The sequence below is a fragment of the Bos grunniens genome, chromosome 14, assembly GCF_055505025.1.
Source record: "Bos grunniens cultivar Pamir isolate PY7600 chromosome 14, Bosgru_T2T1.0, whole genome shotgun sequence".
Lineage (NCBI taxonomy): Eukaryota > Metazoa > Chordata > Mammalia > Artiodactyla > Bovidae > Bos > Bos grunniens.
In genome coordinates, this window is record NC_141178.1 from 33,425,153 (window position 1) to 33,432,500 (window position 7,348).

General features: G+C 36.8%; 1 protein-coding gene across 14 annotated transcripts in view; it reads right to left on the bottom strand.

The window, feature by feature from the left end:
• Nucleotides 1–4,342: 4,342 nt before the first annotated feature.
• Nucleotides 4,343–7,348, bottom strand: part of TRPS1 (transcriptional repressor GATA binding 1) — a 279,514-nt gene continuing 276,508 nt past the window's right edge. For all 14 annotated transcript variants that reach the window (XM_086336327.1, XM_086336318.1, XM_086336323.1 and 11 more), the window contains one exon: nucleotides 4,343–7,348. This exon is cut by the window's right edge and continues 3,550 nt beyond it. The gene's annotated coding sequence lies outside the window, so the exon portion shown is untranslated.

A 7,348-nucleotide genomic window follows, 5' to 3' on the forward strand; every position in this document is an offset into this window, starting at 1 on the left:
GTCTCCTGGTTTCTCTCCTATTATGATTTATTCCATAAATAACTTCCATGATTTATTTCAATCACAGGAGAGTCCCATTAAAACAATCCTCTTCTAAAAACACAAAACTACGTCTGCATTTTGCATAAAGTCATAGTCCTCGAGGTGGCTTACCATGTCCTAAATGATCTGATTTCCTCCCACCTCAATGTTTTTCTGAGTGAATTTCTAAATTCTGTCCCCCTACCTTACTCTTCCCCAGCCACATGGCTTCCTCGCTCTTTCTCAAAATTCCCAGGAAGACTCTCTCACCCTAGGGCCTTTGTACCAGCTGTTCACTTTATCTGTCCTTCCTTTAAGTCTTGGCTCAAGGGAGGGCTGAACGGTTTAGCCTATTGAATATGACATCCATCCACTCATCTCCCTTTAATCTGCATTACTTTTTTTTCTCTAGAGCAAGGGTCCCCAATCTCTGAGATCTAATGCCTGATGATCTGAGGTGGAGCTCACGTGATAATAATAGAAATAATATGCACGATAAATTTTAATGCACTTGAATCATCCAGAAACCATTCCCCCTCCTCCCCGCCTCTAGTCCGTGGAAAAATTTTCTTCCACGAAACTGGCCCCTGCTGCCAACATGGTTGGAGACCACTGAGCTAGAGCATTTACTGCCGCTTAACATGTTACTTATAGTTTGTTTACTGTGTCTGTATGTTTTATGTCTCTCTCCCTCCCATAGATACAGGAATTTTGGTTTGTGTTCTTTCATTGAGATAGTCCAAATGTCTGGAATAATCCCTGGTAGGTAGGAAAGGCTCAATTACTATTTGTTGAATAAATGAATGAAACCTGGGTTTATACTGCATGTCATCACCAACAAACAACAAAACAATGACAATGATATCTTCATTAGAGAAAAAAAATAATCAAGGCAATTATAAAAGATAAAATTATAGAAAACAAACCATCATAAGGATATTGAATTGAGCTTTGTAAACTCACTTGTGTATGTATGCTTTTTAGGATACATCAGTTCATTCATTGGGTAATATACACTGTGTAGAAAGAAAATATCTAAGGAAATAAAAGTTCTGAAAAAAAAAGTACACCAACTCTATGACATCCATTCACTCATCTCTCTTTAATCTGCATTACTTTTTTCTCTAGAGTAGGGGTCCCCAGCCTCTGGTATCTAATGCCTGATGATCCGAGGTGAAGCTCACATGATAATAATAGAAACAACATGCACAAAAAATGTAATGCATTTGAATTATCCAGAAACCATTCCTTCTCCCTGCCTCCGGTTCAAGCTTAAAGTTTACACCAACTCTAAAAACTGACTGATGGGGACTTCCCTGGAGGTCCAGTGGTTAAGATGCCACACCTCTACTGCAGGGGGCACAGGTTCAATCCCTCACTGGTGAGGGAACTAAGGTCCTACATGCTATGTGGCACGCCTCCCCCCAAAAAATAAGAAGAGCTGACTGATACATAAACAAGATGAGGTGGGGCAAATACTGCTTTTATCACGTAAGAGACAGTGCATGTTCTGGGAAAATGTCTGTTATTTATTCTTGGTTTTTGAGTTCATGAATACTCCTGGAAAACTACTTATGCTTTAGTGCTTATGCAATTTTAACTTGGAAATGCACCTTCTATTTATGGAAATATAAAGAATTTCAATTATACTTTCTAAGAACCCTTGCTCTCCTGATCTCTATTCCTTACCTGAAGAAAAAAGTTAATGATATTTATTAATTATTGAACAGGGTGTTGGCTGAATGGGTTGTTACCTCACACAAAATGTTTTATGTAAATACAATTGACCCTTGAACAGCTGGGTTTTAGGGGTGCTGACCCTCCATGCAGTTGAAAATACACAGGTAATTTATAGCTGGTCCAATATATCTGTGATCCCTTTATATCTGAGGTTCTTCCTATGTATATTCAACCAACCATGGATCATATAGTACTTTGGATATTTACTATTAAAAACAAAAAAACCCACATATAAGAGGACCTGTGCAGCTTGAATGCATGTTGTTCAAGTGTCAACTGTACCGCAATATTTATGAAAAATGAATTTCAGATGTGATATCCTGAATTTTTGGAGAACAGTATTATAAACCTAACAATAAGATCACATATACAAATCACTTATTTTTACTTGAAGAAATTCTTTATTCATTAAAACGATCAACTCTTTATATCATGAAAAAGCCCCTCCCTTCCCACGTACTGTTTTCTTTCCTTTGCTAGCCCTGTTATTTTTACTCTAAAATCTGACCTGGAGAGGGAAATAAGGACATCTTGGGCATTACTGGATGTTAACTTTAGCAACTTCAAATAGTTTTGGAGATTTGTTTCTACTGGTGTGTTTTTTTAAAAAAAGAAAAATTGTAGTTGGGGCTACAAAGATGGAGAACAGAAGTACAAAGTAATTAGCAGTATGATAAAAAAAAAAACAAACAGGGCTTTTTTCTCCCCGTGCAAATGTTTTTCATCTAATGCAAATTTGGCTGCAGGAGAGTCAGGCAGGTGCTGCTGCCACAGTGCTTTCGGGTTTCCTGGCAGGGACGCACCGGGACCCGAGACAAAACCCAGAGGAACCACAGCTAACCTCAGCCCTTTGCCCAATTTCTTCCCTGCCAGTTACCAGAGTTCACTATTGTTCATGCTCCAGGGGTCACACGCACTCTGCCTGTCTAGGGGTGGAATTTATTCTGAACAAGTGTTTTGTTTGGCTTGCAGTATTAAAAAAAAAAAAGTCTGTCACTGACATTCAAAATTAGATTTCATAGAAAATTTGCTTTGTCCAGTTTTTCTTGAAAACTTCAAATCTGGGAAAGCAAGTCAGCTTGGCAATATTTGTAGAGCTGAGAAACGGCTACCTTAGGTGGCTGAGTAAAGAATCTGCCTGCCAATGGAAGAGGTGTGGATTTGATCCCTGGGTCAGGAAGATCTCTTGGAGAAGGAAATGGTAATCCACTCCAATTTTATTGCCTGGAAAATCCCACAGAGGAGCCTGGCGGTTACACTCCATGGGGTTGCAAGAGTCGGACATGACTTAAGGACTAAACAACAATATATTTAGTCGCTAAGTCATGTCCGACTCCATAGGATTGTAAAGAGTTAGACATGACCAAACGCCTTAGCACACACATCACATATAGCCCTGTGGTTCCTGAAGTTTCTTCCAGCTGGTTTCCACCTCACAGGCCATTTAACTGCTCCTTTTGTGCACTGTGTTTCTGACGCGGCCAGCCCCACCGTCTGAGAGATGGAAGACCAAAAGGGAAGGGAGGGATGTCCACGCTGAGGGGCTCTTCTTCTCTCCCCTCAAACAAGGGTAAAGAGCTGATGGGCACATAGTTCTGCTTGAGTGGGATTCTAACAGTCCTGGGTGAGAACAGAGTGTGTTTAACTTTATCTGCAAAGTTCTCCCCAGAGAAGCATCAAATTCTATTTAAGGAAAAGAAATCATATTAAGTGTTTTTACTACACTTATCTAGAGAATGTTGCCTCCAGCTGTGAAACAAGTTTATTACCATTATGATCAGACCCTCAAAGCCTTTATTCTGCTGTTTTCAAAACAGGGGAGAAAAGAGAGAGCTAGAAAAAAAAAAAAATAAAGGACTTGTTAATTTGGATTCACAAAAAATGAGAAGTGAAGATTTGTGCTAGGAGGGTAGACAGTAATTAACTTGAAAATTTCAAAACAAATCTTCTGAAGCAAGGAGTTTTTTATATACTTCACATGCTGTCCTTTTTGCTTTTTTCCTCCTGGTCATAAACATTTGGGTGAGTCTTTTTTGCCTACCTGGTTTTCTTCTGCCTCTTGCCTCTTTCAAAATCCACCTTCAGGAAATCTCTGATTAATTTCATCTTAAGCATCTTCATACATTAATATAAATTTCTTGAGATGATTTATCAGGATCTTTATATCATATTCATGGGTATACTAAATTGTATTCAAAGTTAGACTTCAAAAGCAGGATTTTTTACATGTCATAACATTATCATTATCCAGTACTCAACACTCAATACGTGATACTCAATAAATGTTTTTGAAATAAACATGATTTTTATTGTTAATCTTCCTAAAGAAACTTGTATAATTTTTTTACACAAAATCTATCAATAAGAGATTGATTGGTTAAAAGAAAAAAAAAAAAAAAGCAAAGCAGAACAAAACAAGTTGAGAGAATCCAGGTTTTTTCACTTATCATTTTTTTTTAAATGGTGACTTGAATTCACCATCTCAACTCATCAGAGCCTGTCTATATGTTACAACAGTCTGAATTTCCTATTGCTACATGGATGAAAGTGAATCCATATAAACCATACCAACACCATCATGTATAACTGGTGGTAAAACTTTATTATTCAAGTTTAGATGTAACAGACATCTTTGCTGCCTGAAGATTGTTTGCATAAGAAATACACCAAGAACATGTTTGTGAGTAGAAATGAACATGCACTATGAAAACAAAATTAAATAAAACAAAAAAAATTCCATGTGTTGTAAGAACAGAACTATTATAGCCAACATTCTAATATTCAAATCAGGACTACAAATTGAATTTTTTCTTAGCAACATGAAATCATTCCGTATGAAAGACATTTTCTGCTGGTGAATATTGCTGTAAGTGAATTTTACATTGGCATTATTGAGATGCTTCCCATCCCTAACCCCCCCTCCCCAATTATTCACGTTGTCACCGTAAAGAATTTGGCATTTCTTATTGTGATATTTGCCTTGTTGGTAGCCATTAAGAAACTATGGTTTTATCAGCCTTGTAATAGTTTTGCCTCTTCATAGTCAACACAATAGGCTGCCTGATTATGATATTTACAGCTCATCTTTAAAAAAACGACCCCAACCTTTCCTGGCCCTTGGGAACTGAGAGTTTAAATAAGCCCCTTAGCCATATAATAATACTTGGCACTCTCATGGTGCCTTTCAATCAAGGATCTCAAAGTGCTTTACAAACAAGTACTACATTACCATTATTATTATTAATATTATTATTATTAATATATTTTTTCCATTTTACAGGTGAGGAACCTGAGGCACGAAAAGAAAAAAGTGATTTGCTGCAGATCATATAATGAACAAAAAATCCAGGAGTAAAAATTAGGATCCAGTTTTGGGACTCATGGGTCTTGAAGAACCATTTTCTCTGATGAAATCTAAATGTTATTTCTGTGTAAAAATTACTCTTGCTTTTCTCTGCTGTAGGACGGAGTGAAGTTTCTAGCTCTACTTTTTCCCTTCAAGAGAACATCACGTTAGGATACATTATCCAGTTTCCATGTGTGGACCAATTTGAATTTCACATTTTCTTCATCCCTGACTTGACACACTTCAACCCTAGCATCTTCCAGAGGTCCTAATTACTGCAGATAACTGTGGATGCTTTCTAAATCACTGATGGTTAGCAGGAACATGTGTGTCCACTGTTGGTGAAATGCTAATGGAAAACCCACAGGAAGTGCTCTCCAATGAAGCCATGGCTTCCACCCTTGGCCAAGTCTTTCTTTGGGAAAATAACACAGCCCTTCAAAGTCCTGGTATATGTTTTTCTATCCTCCTCTCATTTATAGTGGCCTGCTGATAGAATTCCACTTAGTACCTACCTTTGGTTAGCATCTTTAGTCTCATATTTGGATTTGATTTCATTCCTCCGTTTTCTCCTGTGATCTAGGACAGTCAGCAAGCTTTCACTTACTTGATCACAAAAGATGCCTTGCTTTTATTTTTTTTTTGCCATGGTTCTCAACCCAAAGAAAAAAACTGGCATACAGCGCAGAAGCTGACTGTCAGCTTCTTTACCACCACGGGATGTTCGATCTTCCCCCTCTAGAATTATGTTCATGCTCACGAACTAAACAGGCAGGCAGTTCAGAGGTCTTAAGACAGGTCACCTTTGATGTTTTGCAGCCACATAGCAGGAGGCTAATCATTACTTTAGTAGCTGTATTGATACTCTTCAATTAATTAAGAAAAATGTATACCCTCAGGCATTTAAAAATCTATACATTTAATATTTTTGGAGCTGTATTTGCATTGGATCATCATAGATTATGTGCACATGTGCAATCATTAACATAATGTGCTACCACAGGCTTCAACAAAGAGCTGTTAAAGATAATCACTTTTTCTCTTCTTCTCATTAATATTACCTTAGAAAAAAAAAATCCCCATGCTTGTTTTCTAAAATCTACCTTTACTAAAAGAGAACAGTTTAGAAGAAAACATCATTATCTTAAAAGTTGATTTTTCTAAAAGAACATCTCAATATGTCATGTAGAAAGAACGGGCACCCTCTTTCCCTTTGAACTATAGAGTTAACATATTAACCATGAGAGCTCCATCCTTTTTTCATGTACTCAGTGTAGTGTCTCTGAATCCACAATCTTCTGAGGTGGGCTGGCTCTTTAAGAGTCTTCTATCCCAAACAACAATATGAATACATGGATGAGAGATGAAGAGAGAAAGAGTGAGAAAAACGAGAATGAGAATGCATGAGCTGGTCCTGGCTTAAAGTTTGATCCAAAGCCCGATTCAGAATCTGGACACATACTTTAAAAAGACGTATGTTTTTTAAATGACATACAATTTTACCTAGCGTATAGTTTTTATCATAGGGAAAGCCTTTTCCAAGAAGGGAAATTCCTAAGTCATCTTGAAAATCCTTAAAAAAAAAAAAAGATTTTAAGTATCTAAACAGCTCATTTAAAATTACAATTTAAGACAAAATAGTTCAGAAATCCTAAACCCAAATAAAAATAAAGATACCAATCAATCAATTTTGTAAAAATGTATTTTGAGAGCTAGGACAAAGGCTTTCAAAAGTCAAAAAAAGGGGGTCTTTTAGTGTTTTGATAAATTTTCATCATTTTTCATAGCCCAACCTCTTCTCCATCAAAATATGAAAAAAAAATAAATGAAAATAAAATAATCAATAATAAAAGGCATACAGAATAAGATCTATTGACAATGCTATCTAAGAATATTCTACCTACAGTAGACTGACCATAAATACTCCAAGAATAGTGATAAGTATTTCCAATGCTAACCATTACTACTTGTGTGTCTGAGGGAAAAAAACACGATGAAATAAAGAGACATATATGCCAAGAAAGAACAACATACTTGTGTCTGATACACTGGAGAAACTGCTTAAATAGTAGTTTTGCCCAAAAAGCCATACCTGTACTATTGCCCAAGTTAACCAAACTTCGAGTATTTTCTACTTTGAGCAGTTCACATATCGTGGTGCTTGAGGATTGCCACAGTGCACTTTGTTTCTAGTCCTTTCCCTAAGAAAATTAAATACTGTTTTGTTGTTTGGGAAATCTC